Source organism: Nesoenas mayeri (genome assembly GCF_963082525.1).
Source record: "Nesoenas mayeri genome assembly, chromosome: 9".
In the NCBI taxonomy this organism is placed as follows: Eukaryota; Metazoa; Chordata; class Aves; order Columbiformes; family Columbidae; genus Nesoenas; species Nesoenas mayeri.
In genome coordinates, this window is record NC_137557.1 from 10,269,751 (window position 1) to 10,284,445 (window position 14,695).

Here is a 14,695-nt window from a genome sequence, read left to right on the forward strand (position 1 = left end):
AAATTGCATATAGCCTTATACAACACATGACAAAGAGAGTGTAAATTTCAGTGGTTTCTAAGGGAGAAATATTTATGAGAAAACTGGCAATGATTCCCTACATTGATTTTTCTGAACCAGCTTCTTGTGTTTGGCATTGTTTGTAAGTTAATCACAAGAACTGAGAAACTCAACTCCTTACAGCAGTTATTCAGAGTTAAGAATTGCAGATTTGACTCTATTAACTGATTACAGGCTTTTTAATGTATTCAGATTCAGAATATGTAAAAAGTCCTCTCACAAATGGAAGTACTTCCAAGATGGCTTGTTGCAAACAGTTTCTTGCATAATTGCATACTCTATGTCACTCAACATTCATCTATTGAATTGCAATAGCATTTCAGCACAGAACTCGATTCTAACTTAATTTTATAATTTACCTGTTCAAGCTCAGCCAAAAGCGATTCTGAAAGCTATTCTAGTTGCATAACAATAACAAGAATCAGAGAGAGACATGTGCCATTGCAACAGAAATAATTGGGTTATTAATAAGCTGAATGTGACATGGAAAAGTCAGCTCTATTTCTGAGCATAGTGACACCTTCACCATTAACTCTTACGCACACACAACTTCTTACAGTTTCTGAAATTTTGCTTAAATGGCTGAGCATTTGTTCACATACAGAGAAAATAACTTTTTCTGTAGCTACCTAAAATTCTGCAGTTTTAAGTGAAAGCTTCTGCTACCATTTATTCTTTAACTTCTGACAGCTAAAATTAGAGGCTTTCATTCCATTGTTTTTATACACAGGGTAGCATGATGTAATGTAGTAAGAACATCCTAAAACAAGTTAGGAATTTAGAGTTACATTCAATGAAGGTTAAAAAGAAATACCATCTAGAGCTGGACTATTCCTTAATTGTCTGCTTTGGATGGGGATTCTTTAAAATTCCTCTTAAATGTTTGTTTTTAAGGAATGCTTTTTTTCCCCAGCAATTTTTTATGTGGAGGGAATATGGGAGTTAGCACAGAAGCTATTAGAAATGTTAGGCTCTGCTGTGGGCTTTTCTTAGTTCTCTGCTGGTCAGACAAACCTGAATTAAGGCTGAATTTAGTCTCTGGGAGGCATTTTACTAGTGCTATCAGACTAGAAAATTCAGACTGTGACGCACAGTTTGGATTTGGGATGTGAATTCAGAGCCTTTTCTTAAAGAGGATTTTCTTTAATAGAGCAGATACAGTGCACCAATATTTGCTAAAATGCTTCAACTTTAGAAAGAAAAGGTGTTTTTCTCATCAAAGGCTGATCTGAAGCTTGTAGCAAAAGAAACATTCAGCACATATACTTTCTTGTTTTAGGTATGTTGGGATGCTGTCAAGAGGCAGAATTCAGTGCGTCTATTAAAGAGGTTTAAAAAAAGACTAGAAACCATCCAAATGGAGCAGTGAGGTTGTCAAGAAAAAGCAGACATCTTATGGAATTGAGGGTAATACTTTTGGTCTTACAGAAACACAGGATATACCTTAAATAATTTTCTGAATAGCTTTATAAAATCTAATTTGCTTGAAATTATATTTTCCATTGGTATCTGCTTTGTTTTCATTCAGTTTCCAGTCAAGAGGAAAACAGCTGTTTTGAAAGCAAATAGTAATTCTGTTTTCAGACATTATAACTCTTAAATAGCAAAATGCAGCAATGAAGAGTTATGGTGATGTAAAGATGATGAAGCTTAGGTAAGGCTAGGCTTTGAGACGTGAGTTTCAAGTAAAGTTATGGTTTCTGATAGAAGAGCACTAAAATACTCAGAATTACCCTCAGGGAGATTTCTGCCATTTTAGCCCAAAAACTCTTCTAATGAGATTTTAATTATAGTCACAAGTAAGGCTGAACTAGAAAACTGATGACTTTTGGTTCTGGATCCAATCTAATTACAATAATTAGTTCTTATTTAGTACTTTTCATCATAGCTCTCAAAGTGTTTTGTAATGAAGGTCAGTATCATGGCCTTATTTTACAGAAAAAGGAAGCAACTACCTTTGAGCAGCTTGCTAACAGACCTAGGAACAGACCCAAATCTTGTAACCTAGGTTCAAGTCTCATGTTCTCCCAATCTATCAAACCAAAGCAGTATTTACGTTTTCATCTGTGTATCTGAAACCAGCTTCATCATGGCTGGGACTTGAATTTCTAGTAGTATTTCAGATGGTTGTTATATAATCCAGAAAGCAAATTTTAAAAAAACCCAAACAAACAATACCCAGGCTTGAATTTTCCTACCTTGTTTCCTACAAAATTCCTGCCTTAATATCCACATAGATTTGTATCCCAGAATCATGAGTGATCTTAACAGGAATTCAGCTACTACGCTGCTAGGAATGGTGGAACGTTCCACGCAGCAGACTGGCTGGGTAGGATGCCCCCAGGGTTTCATGAGCAGCCCCCTGAAACCCACTCAGTACTGTGCAAATTCTTCACTTTGTCTCCAGAGGGCCTGAGATATGGATATTCCTGGATATATGGTACTCTGTGGTATATATTGTGTCTTTACCCTTTTATAAATCCTTAGCATGACAGATTCCACATTTCCCCTTGTAAAGTGACCACTGTGGAGCTGGAAATGTTTTCTGCAGACGTTTATATCTCTGTGACCTCGCTGAGAGATACGTTCATCTACTCTGGAACAGAGTGAGCCTGGTTTCCTTCCCGCTTTCCTCCTCTGGGCAACTACCAGCTATTATGACTGGGTCAATTTTAAAAGACTTGTCAGTGGTCCACACCATGACCTGCAGGCTGGATCCAGAGCCGATGTGTTCTGTAGGCTCTCTGAGAGATATGGAACCAAGCTGCTGGAGCCTCCTGATTTGTATCTCTGATCCCAAGACAGTGATTACACTCTCTGCTGTCTGTCTGTCTGTATGGTTTGTGTAGACTGTTTCCCTTGGCAGGGAATCACATGCTTATTGTACTGGCTCTTCTATAAGAATTTTATTTTTCTTCAAAAAGTTTGAGCCTTCTGTGTCCTTGTTCTTACAGAGTTTTTTCACTCAGCAAAGAAAATGTAGCAGTGTTTTCTATGCCCACAAATCACAGGAGGGAAGACATGCAGTAGACTGGAGTTTTTATTAACCAGTATGTTGTCTTTTCAGAAATGTGAAATTGATTTTATCGAAGTGTGACAAATTGCTAGCAGTAAATAAATTGATATTCAGGTGAAATACAGGAGACTGTAAGAGTCATTTCGTGTATCTGATTATAAAAATACAATATGCTATGCCTGTATAGCGATTTTCACACATCAGTATGTAACCAGTTCATAAACATATGTAGGCATCACCATCCCATGTTATATAGACAGGAGATCTTTCATCTTGGAGAAGATGGTCATAGATGAGGTACTAAAATTAGTCAAATTTAAGAGCGCATGCTCTCTAGAGGGGATCAAAGATGCTGTTTAGACATGCAAACAACCAGAAGCATCAGAGCAGGAAAGAGTGTGGTTGAACCAGTTAGTGCACTGATAAAATCTGCTACTTCTAGCTTCAGCAGAATTTGTGAAAGTGATAGAAATAGAGTGCAGAAACACACGAAAAGAGATGTGGAAGGCAGTTCCTGTTGCCTAACCGTACATGCCTAGCATAGGTGCCTAAAGCAGGAAGACAATTTTTTTCTGGGCTATTGGGAGATTAAATGCAGATGATGTTCTTTCAGAAAGTAATTCAGAATCTGTGAGTATGGCTTCTGCTCTGAAGCACCTCTAGAGGAGCCTGATACTCTTCACTGATCATGTAGGAGACTTAGGTAAACAAACTGCTGATTTTAAGGCCCTGAGTTAGGAATTAAAGTTAAGCAGAGGTAAAAACCCAGTCTAAGTGGGATCACTGCAAAGGCAACTCTGTACCTAGGACTACAAACCTAATATTGATAATGTTCTTTCCTTGTGTGCCATCACCATGGGAAACTTCCATTTTCCCCTCAGACTTCTTTCCGTTATTTATACAACATTCACATCTCATGTGTAGAGGCTGAGCAGTTTGTCTGAAAGACAAAGAAAGTCAGTGGAAGAGAGTACCTTGGAGCTGTGCATTGCATTTGTAACCAAATCTAAAGTCAGACAGACTCAAGGACTCTCCTCTTCTATGTTCCTTCCTAGAGATGGAAGGTTATTTGTCTAATCAGGATTTGTATTTTGTAGAAGTCCTTGGCAAAATCATAAATTGTGCTGTTTAGTTCAACAAGTTCTCTGAAAAACTGAGAAAACTTCATAATTAAAACAAGAGCAATGGTTTTTGTGCTATATCTGATTTAATAAAAATGCCTTATTTACTGGAATGTAAGTGAGGTCTGGCTTTTCATTAAAATGGATGAAAAATTTTCAACTCAAAAAGGATTCAAATATTTTATTTATGGTTAGAAATAATTTTTTTTTCCAAATGTCACTACAGACAATCTTGCATCCAAGGCCTCACTTCAGAACATCTGTTGAATTCTCTGTCCCTTGCATCTGACTTGCAGCACTATTAACGCTTTCCATGTTTCTCTATTGCACTTGTCTTGTTTAACACAAGACAAGAAGCCACATGGGTGACAGCTCTGTACCAACAAATCTTTACAGACAGATGCTACAATTTGATCCTGATACTCACTGTATGTTTTACTTACTGCTGCAACTGCTACTTAAAAATATAAGCACCAGCTTTTCTTCCTGTATATATCTCCATTTGAAAGTCTGTTCTGATTTAACGTAATATTAATAGGAAACTATTTTTAACCTAAATTAAACAGAGGAACAATTGCATCAATATGTTTCATGGTGCAAGAGAGGATTTCTTCCTTTTGGCTGACATTCATCACCAGTTCTTGCATAAGCACTCACCATACCTAAATAAATTAGTAAAAACAAACTTCCTCCTCCTATTAAGTGGCTCTTTATACAAAGAAGATCAAATTCAGCTGATAAAGTCACCAGGAAGTATGTGTGATATTTAAAGTCAAGTTGACAGTGTAAATACTGCTGCAGAATAAAAAATGTCAGTTTGCCTCAGAAATGCTGTTGTGAATTTCAGGTTGGTCCTATGACAGAGCTAAGGACAGACTCCTTGATTACAGTTTTTACCACTATAAGATTAGTCTTGTATTTAGGAGTTATAGGAGAGAATCGGAAAAGGAATTTTGTGTGCTGCATGCCACAAAACCATTCTGAAACCCTGTTGCTAAACTGACTCTCTAAAGTGGCTTAATGGAAGGCCAGTTACTGCACTTATGTGCCTGGACAGAAAAATATTGCATAATACATGGTAAGGAACTATTTCACATTAGCTGAAGGATGAAACAGAGACACGTTAGTTCTTTCCTGCAATTTTGTTTGATTTGACGTTTAGTTCTTGTGTGAACAGGTCTTTTTGTTGTCAGTTTTGGTTGTAAGGTCTGTCGATTAACCAGACTGTCTGTCGTCCTACAGTTCTCTATAATACAGAGGAAATAGAAATAATTTTGGTTAAAATAAAAATTAGAAACACTGAGAAGAGATGCCCTCAGCCACAAAATTAGGAAGTTAAATCCCTCATACTTAGCATGGAATAGCAAAATCAGAGTGGGTATATTCCCCGCAAACTGAAAAACTAGGAATTAAGCAAGGAAACAGATGTTTATGAAATATGGTAATTCAGTCTTGGAGAAGACAAAAGAATGAAGCAAATTTTTTATTTAGGAATCTGAGTATTATTTTCTTGGATCTGTAAATAAGGGTAAATATGTGAAAAAAATTACTTAAAATCTCTAGGGAAAGAGCACAAGGACAAACAAAGAAATGGTTTCAGTGTGTAAAGCAAGACTTGTTCAGTGAACCACTCAAGCATTTGTGAAAAGTGAGCAAAGTGGTAGCAAAGATAGCTAAAGGAAAATGCATTTTGAAATTCTAGCAAGTAGATTTAAGCTCTAAATGTAACTACTGTAATATATAACTTTGGAAAGTTTTACATAGAGACACAAAGTATCTCAACCACATGGTTGAGAAATGTCATTAGTTTAGCATAAAAAATATACTAATATTGTTCATGGATGTGTGTTTTGTGGAGATAAAAATATCTGTTTCCCTGATAGGTATTCATAAACAATCTAAGCCCTTAAAATGCACGCAACCTGTATCTGTCTTGGTGCTAAACTCTTCTAGTGCCAAAGATAATACACACACACAAATCTACTCTTTGCACCACTGCTAAGCTTTACTATCCTTTTCAGTCTCTCTTTTTTTTTTTTTTAATGTACTTTTTGATAGTGAGGAACTAGCAATCCTAGTTCCAAACATGTTCTCTCCAGACAGAACTCCTGGCGAGCAGCAGCTTCCGCATCCCCGGGCCGACCGCTGTGCCATCCCGTTGTTTCTGGTGCCAGCGATTCCTCTGTGCTCGTCTGATGTGGGTGCTCCTGCACTGGGGCTCATAACAACCCTTTCAGCTGTGTTTAAACAGACCCTTTAGATGTCCCTCCTTGACGTCAGCTCGGCTTTGGGGACTAGTTGGTATTTTTCATGTGACTGATAATAGGAGGTTTCCTGATATAGCCTTTCAAAGGAATGGGCAAAAGCAGCACAGCATGATTCTCTAGGGGACATAATCTTTGATACTTGAAAGGGACCTTTTCATCTTGGGCTTTGAGAGGCTGGGCGCCCAACGTGCTAAGGAGATTTAGAACATCCTTGTTTAGATTTTTGCCTTAGGAGATTGCTGTCTGATAGGTAAGAATGAACAAAATCCAAGGTAAATTCTAAGTGTTTAATTGTTCATGGAGAAAAAATATTTCCCATGAATTTCAGTCATGTGCATGAGATTCCAAGTGCTTAAGGTGTCAAGTACATTTAGGGAGAAAAAGGAAAACTGTTAATAAGGGGATATTCCTGAATGAAAACATCACACACCATTTTTTCCACAATTAATATTCCTGGTCAAGTCATTGTATTGATACTGCTCATTTGCATAAGCAACTGTTACAACTTGTGTTCCCATACAAAGCAAAGTGTATTGTACTGCATGTAAAATTTATGTTCCGTATAAGATAAGAAGTGGGATGCTTCATATGAAGACTGGGATACAGATTAACAGTTTGGTAGCTGTGATCCAGATATCAAGTGAATGTTTTACCTCAGTTACCAGTATAGTTAATGAGAGCAGTGATAATTCTATCAGATGAATTATAATGATGCACTGGAAATTACAGCTGCTGGCATGGAAGCAAAGCTTACTGGTAAGACAAATTGCAGTGATGCGGATAATTTCCAGAATGCTGAGGAAACTGCAGTAATGTGGGTTTGTGGTACATCTGGTGATTTGTTTTGTTGGGGTTCTTTAGGAAGTTGGGGGATTTTGTTAGTTTGTTTTTTCCTGTGACTGGACAATAGCAAGAATGGAGCTATTTTGGAATAAATTACAACATTATGTTATCAAAGGTAGATGATAATATAATGCTCAATATATTTCAATATGATAATCGATTTTTTTAGGAGTAACAAAAGTGGGCTTCATCCACTTTATTCCAGTAACTGATATATCCCACAGAAAATTGTTCTTGAATTTGAAAATGATGGTGAACACAAGAGTTGTGAGCTGGCTAAAGTGCTGGCTCAAGGTAATGCTCAAAAGGAAGTCACAAGGCTGAAGGAACGTTACTAGTGGTGTTTCTCTGGGATTAGTCTTGGGACCTGTTTTATTTAATTTATTTACCATTGTGTTGAGGTGAAATTCCTAGATCAAAGTTGGAAGGTACTGCCAATGCTGAGAAAGACTGGGTTGTCATTCAAAAATAATTAGTAATGGTAATGTTATATGACATTGGTAATAAGTAAGTAGTATACTGTACAAAGGCATACACCTTGGGTTCGGTAATAACTTCATCTATACGCTGGGGGTTTATGAACTGGAAGTAATAGAAGTAGAAACAAATCTGAGTGTACTTGTCAGTGGAGGGGTGAATATGATCAGACAATGGAATATAATTATTGTAGAAAAACACAATGCAATCCTGGGAGGTCAGAACTTCTTAACAGAGAAAGGGAAATGGTGGTACCATATTAGGAGTGTTACATCCATTTGAGGATTTCTACAGTTGTGTTTAAGTTCATCTGTCTGAAAATAGCTAAACTGTGAGAGGTACAAAGAAGAGCTACACGATGAGCAAAGGAATGAAGCTCCATCTTTGAAGGAAAATTGTAGATGCCTCATATACCGAAGCAAATGGAGGTTTCTAGAGAGATGAATTATTAAATATACTGGGAGTAAATATTGATAATGGATAGGTTCAGTGTCCATGATCACTTAGTCCTTAGCCTGTCTGCTGAGATCACTAACAAAGCTGCCACTTGCTGCCTCTTCAGTAATTTTCTTTTGTGATGTGGCTGCTGGCCGGTGTTAATTCCAAAGGTCCACAAAAACTTGAGCGTGTGACACTGACAAGAGGATTGCCAGCAAGACTGTATTTTTGCTAGTACTGTAAAAAGTATTCAGCAGCCTTAAAAAAATGCATACCGTTTGTCAAATCTTGCCTGCAGATTACTTACAAAAGAAAGAACTAATCTTTATTCAAGATTTTACTGAACTCCCTCCTGTTTGGTCTTTTGAACTCAGCTCTGAGGTGTCACTCCCTCACCCGCGCCTAATGAGCCAGCTCACCACCATGACAGCTGCTGCTGTCTGGGTTTGACTTGCGAGAGCTCCGTAAGTGCGAAGTGTGGTGACATCATGCTCCCTAGGGTGCCCGTTATTAGCTGCTAAAAATAGTTACAGGCAAACACAGAATAGAAAAATCAAATGTCTGTTGAAACCACTAGTGAATGGGAAGGTAAAGAGCTAGAGCTCAGCTGAGGGACTTTTTATCTCAAAGCAAAGGCAACAACGTTGGACTGCCGTCCTAGCAAATGTTTTAGATGATGCTTTAGGACTCGTGAGCTTGGAGAGCCAAGTCACAGAGACAAGAGAGACTTGTCACAGAGACAAGTTCATCCCTGGTGTAATTCCAAAACTGTCATGGTAAGTGAGCTTTTTGTGTTTATTCCCCACTGGTTAGGTTATCTGAGCTGGGTAATCTGTGTTTTGCAGTTCTTAATGTATAATAAGTGTAGCTATGGGATTCACACCACGAGAATGATGTCACTGTAACTGCCAGTATAATCACTATTCTATGCAAAAAATAAAACACAAAGCAATATTAATATTGTAAAACAAAATGTTCAAAGGCTAAGAAATAATGTACCGTATAACCTGTAGGCAGGTGTAAATCATGCCTCCAGTCTCCAAGTGTATTTTGGGGCTATTCTGTGCAAGTTCTTTTGACACCACTCAGAACCTTTAGGCCTTGATCTATGGACAGGCTTGAAGACAGAGGTTACATTTTCAGGCGTTAACTTAAATGCAGTTTTATAATTTAGACTTCTGTTTAATATTTCTGTGGTATTATCAAGGTGTTTCGGATATTAAGCTGCTCCAAATTAAAGCTGATATAAAAAAGCAAGCGCCTATAAATACAGAAGCAATATAGAATAGAATCATTTAGGTTGGAAAAGACATTTCAGATTATATAACATGAAAGTCTTTGCAAATCTTATCCTGAGTTTTTGATACTAATTAGGTCATGGACAGAAGTGTTCATCAAGGCTTATCAGTGCGGTTACACAACTTTCTAACTGAGCTCCCCTAACAGTCTTTTCTACACTTCTTAACGTACTGTCTAAGAGCAGGCAGGGTGGAAATAGGAAGCTGTGGCTCTTCCATCCATACACCACAGATTCTTACTCCAAGTTACAAATGCTAACCGGTGAGCCTGAAACTCCTTTGGCCAAAGTATTAATATTATCTTTTTCTCAACTGTTTAGAGTCACCTTGGCTTCATGGTGATTCAAACCCATCAGAAATCACTTGTAACTAGCACTGCTCCCCTTCACAGGGACAACAACCTCTTCTCTGTCCAGCTTTTGCACCCTGGTCCCAAACTGCCCGGTGTTCTGTTTGCAGCCAATACCTGGGCTAAAAACACGACTCCGCTGATCCAACAGAGCCTGATGTGTGTCTCTGTCAGCCGCCTGTAGCAGCCCTCCCCAGGGGGACTGAAGAGCCTGATGGATGTGCTGCAGGTTATTAGAGTGCGTGCTAATGAAGCAACAGATCCATTACAGTATTTATCCATTTGGCAAGATCCAATTACAGGAACTTTGTGAAGTATAAAATAGTTTGATTTTAGCCGTGTCCATCCTGTAAAAGATGATGTCTCTAAGAGATATTCCCATCCTAACAGTGTTTCTTTGTGCTGATTCATCGATGTTCAAGGTTTTTTGGAGCCAGGATTTGATTCTGCCTTGTTGCTGGTAATATTTTTTTGTACATCTGTCTGATAATCATAGTGGATAAAGCTGAAGAGTCCCCTGGGTCTTTTGCTTGTGGGGTATGACATGTAAAGTACAAGTTTCTCTTCCTTTTACCGATCAAAAGGCAGGGGACTGATGTAGGAATTACTGTGTGGAATTACATTGTCTCTTATGTAGGAATTCAGACAGTGATTGTGATAGTCCCTTTTGTCCCTCGAAAATGAGAATTTATGACTCAAATGGGCTCCTCTGTCAGTCACAGATTTTTTTACCATTATGCTAAAACTTGTTTTAATGGTATAATATCCTGTCCTTTCATTTGCAAGTGTGATGTTTTAAATGCAAACTGGTTTACAGTCATTTTATTCAGTCTGCAAAACAGGCACCAAAAAAACAAAGTGGGAAGAAATTCTGTATTCAGTGGTGCTGGACAGAGGGGAAAATATAATAATAATTAAAAACTCTTATTGAAGAATTTTTCCTCTTTGCATGAGTTTGTGAGATTTATTTTTTTTTTAGGAAGAGGACTATTTTTAGGTGATTCCTTAAAACTACCTGAAGGAGTAGCATCTGAAAGAGAATAATAAGAAGAAGCAGAAATACAGGGACTTCTTACAACATAAAATGCATTTTTAGCAGGTGGCCAACTTCTTGTTTAGAAATATTTCCTGCTGCATTAAATTTTCCTTGCTGTATCTCCCCGAAGGCTGAACATTGCTGTCTGCTTCAGACAATGCAGCAACGCCCTTATTTTGTACTAGCAAATGATTTTTTTTCTATGCACAAGCTATTTCAGTATTCCAGAGCATCTCACTGCTCTAGAATGCATTTATCTGAATGTAAAGTAATTTATTCATAAAAAAGATTATTCTCTCTTGGTTTGGGGGATAGCATCAAGGATAATGGCACATGCAGTAGCACAAACAACTGTGATCTGGCAGAGTTCTTGTCTGCTTAACACTTTTACTGATGGCCTTGACAGTGATTATAATGCCAATAGAATAAAATATCCTCCACAAAATATAATTTCCTATTGGAATGCTGGCAACGTAATGCTGATGAGGCATACACTTATTGCGTCATCTATAGGTGATGGCACTATCTTGCATGTTCTGTTTTGAAGGTTAAACAAAGAAGTGTAAAAAACACTCTCAGCAAAGAGGTAGAACTACCCGAGCCTTAGGTCTGACTTTAGCTGAGCATTCAAACCCTTGTGCCATGCTTTTTGTGTGCAAATGGACCTGCTGTTTATTTAAACCTCAGTTTAAATAGAAGTGATGTAGAAAACGGAACTGTGTAAATGACTGTGAATGGATTTACTTGATTTTTGTAGAAAATCTAAGGATAGTGGGCCAAAACAATCAATAAAATTAGGGTAAAAGTCTTTGTGAAACACCTGTAGAAGTATTTATCATATTTTTGAGTTTTACATGTTCCAAGCTAGATCACACTGAAATGATGGATAATTAACAAAACGTATGCCTGGAATATGCAGGGTGTCATCAAAAAGATGGACCCAATTTGAAATCACTGTATCTCATGAACAGCCCATGAATGAAACTCTTACCACTTGAAAGGGCAGGGCATAGAGTTTCAAGTGATTACTGCTAGATAAGCTATTAAACAGTTGGTAAATTTTTCTGTAATTGGAACATGTTGCCATCGGGAAATAGACTGCTTTGACATTGGGTCCGTATTTTGAATCACCCTGTGTTTAGATCCAGTAGCAGGAAGTTGAGTTCAACTAGATTCAGACTGAAAATGAGGCATATGTGTCTATTAGTGTGCGTCATTAAACATTAGCCTGTCTAGACCAGAAACATGGGATATTTCACATGCACAGAAAATTGAGGGTTTGTCTACACAGGGCTACACACACATGTAATCCAAATTCACTAACCTTGACTAGATAAAGAATCTGATGTAGGAACTACTTAGGAAATGTGGTTGACTCTGTTGCTGTAAAATGTCAGACTAAAATATGAGAATAAACTCTCTTGCTGGAAAATACATGAGTCTATAGCAATAGCTCTGTCTTGCATGTGCACAGCAGACAAGAGAACAATAAAAGGTTTTCATTCTGCTGCATGAAAAGATATTAATGGCACTGTCTCGCCGCAAATTTTCACACAATTAGATAGTTAGATTGTGTCCAATCTTGGCTCATCACCAAGACTACTTACCATAAAATTTCTGACATCAGAAGAGAGACATCCACATTAAAGTGAAATTTGAAGACTGTCTAATATGTAAGTTTGTGAGACAAGAGTCCTTATCCACAGAACCAGTGTTGTCAGCAGCGCTGTTTGTTTGAATTAATGCTGCAGATTGGATCTAGTCATTGATGCTGATCTCGGCTTATATGTAGGACATACATTGAATACATTACATTTTCTAACACACCAAGCCAGCATTCTCTCATGCAGATATCAAAGCTAAAGTAAATGGGAGCAGGCACCATTTTCCAGCCTGAGGTGTCAGGCCATTACAAATTTTGGGTGCCTAAATGTAGCTGTAGTATAGATATCAGAGTTGAAAGATGTCTCAAAAATATATCCAAAGTTATATATTATCTGATGACAATCTAGAATCAGCTGTTACTGCTGACGTTGTACCAACCCAGCAAAGGAGTCTTTTGATGTATTTCAAGAAACATGTAAGTTCGGTGTCCTGTAACTGCATCTGCAACCACCAGCCTCTCGGATAAAAAACTTGAGAAGGCTGTTATTTGTTTTTTAATCATTAACTTTGCACTCTTTTTGCCTTCCTTCCTCTCTAAGCTTCCTTTTTGTGAAGATGAAACCGAGTAATGCTGTGTTTGCCTATAGGCGTCCTTTTTCCTGTGAACACAGAGAACCCTGAAGAACAAATAAACTTTTTAAGTTGCTGATCCTGCACGTTTGTAAATTCATTGGGAGATTTGGCTCACATATGAGCACACAAGAATCCCCGTCTCCTAGGGAAGAAACGTCAAAGAACATGAAAAGAAAAGCCTTAGTAGGCACTGGGACTAGAAGAACAAAGAGTGCTTCCAAACTGCAGTAGTGAAAGCCACTGGGAAATGTGGACTAGTCTGACAGAAGCAATAAGAATGATGGTTCTGAGTCAGGCACTAAATCAGTTTAAAAAAAAAAAAAATAGAGGGTTGATCCAAGTGAATTAAAGCCACTTACATTCCTGGAAATGAATTATTTCTACTTTATCAAAAAAAAAAAAAAAAAGACAAAGAGGTTAAGAATGTAATTATATGTTGCAGAAAGAATTCGATGGCAATTTCTGTCTCCCAGACTTACATTCAGGGTACAAACTAAAACTCTGACACGCTGACTTTCTGTAGTGAATCTCAGCAGCGTTGCCTGCGCTGCCTATTTACTTTTCGGTACTTCCTCCTGGAGGCTTTCTTTTAGTCTGTGTTCTCAGCAGGCTTTTAGAGGAAGCTCTGGGTATTACTTTGTGTCCAGAATAAGCAGAAAGCACAGTACTGTCTTCTGTGCATAAGCTCTCCCCTTGTGAATTTACAAATATTGTAGAGAAACAAAATGATCATAGTAATAGTGTTTTGTTAAACGATCTTTCAGAACTGGTGCTGCGGACTTCGTTCCTTGCTTTGTCAATGAGTTCAAGTGTATCAGTTACACAATTTACTATTTATGTTGTGAAGGCCTTGAAGGAGGTGCTGAAGCCTATGAACCATGTCTCCCCTTTCCTATCTTAGGCTGAGAATATTTTCATTCTGTTCATCTCTGCTTAGTTGCAGAGTGTCTGAGGACTTGCTGCAGAGTATCTGTTTCCAGTGCACACTGATGTTGTGCCAGTCATATGTCATGAGGGAGCGTCCTCCCACTGGTATGAACAATATGACCATGAAACAAACAGTGACTGCATTATGTCCTCCAGAAGATGGATAGAAGTTAGAGGGAATATGTTTTTGTGCGCTGTGTCAGGGCCTTGCTTATCAGTTGCACAACACTGCTAATATTTGTTTCCTAGGGCTTACAAATGCAATTAAATCAAGGTTGTAAAACAGAAAATTGTATTCGTATGCTTTGGGGATTGATGATGACAGACATACCATAAAATGCTAAAAAAGATCAGCTGCAATTAGTCTATAAAGAACATAATCACCAATATGAATTTGACAGCCATGATTTCAAATAGTCAACTTCATTCTGTTCTATATACTCATTAAGAATGTCTTTTTGTGGTGATTTTGTTGATAGATGGAGGCTGGTTTGAAATAATTATATTAAGATTCAGTTATTCATAAAACTGTATCATTTAATAACAAAAATCCATTTGCTTATGGATGCATTTAGGTTGCTGCATTGAACATACCCAGACTCCTCTAGTCACTGAAGAGGGTCTC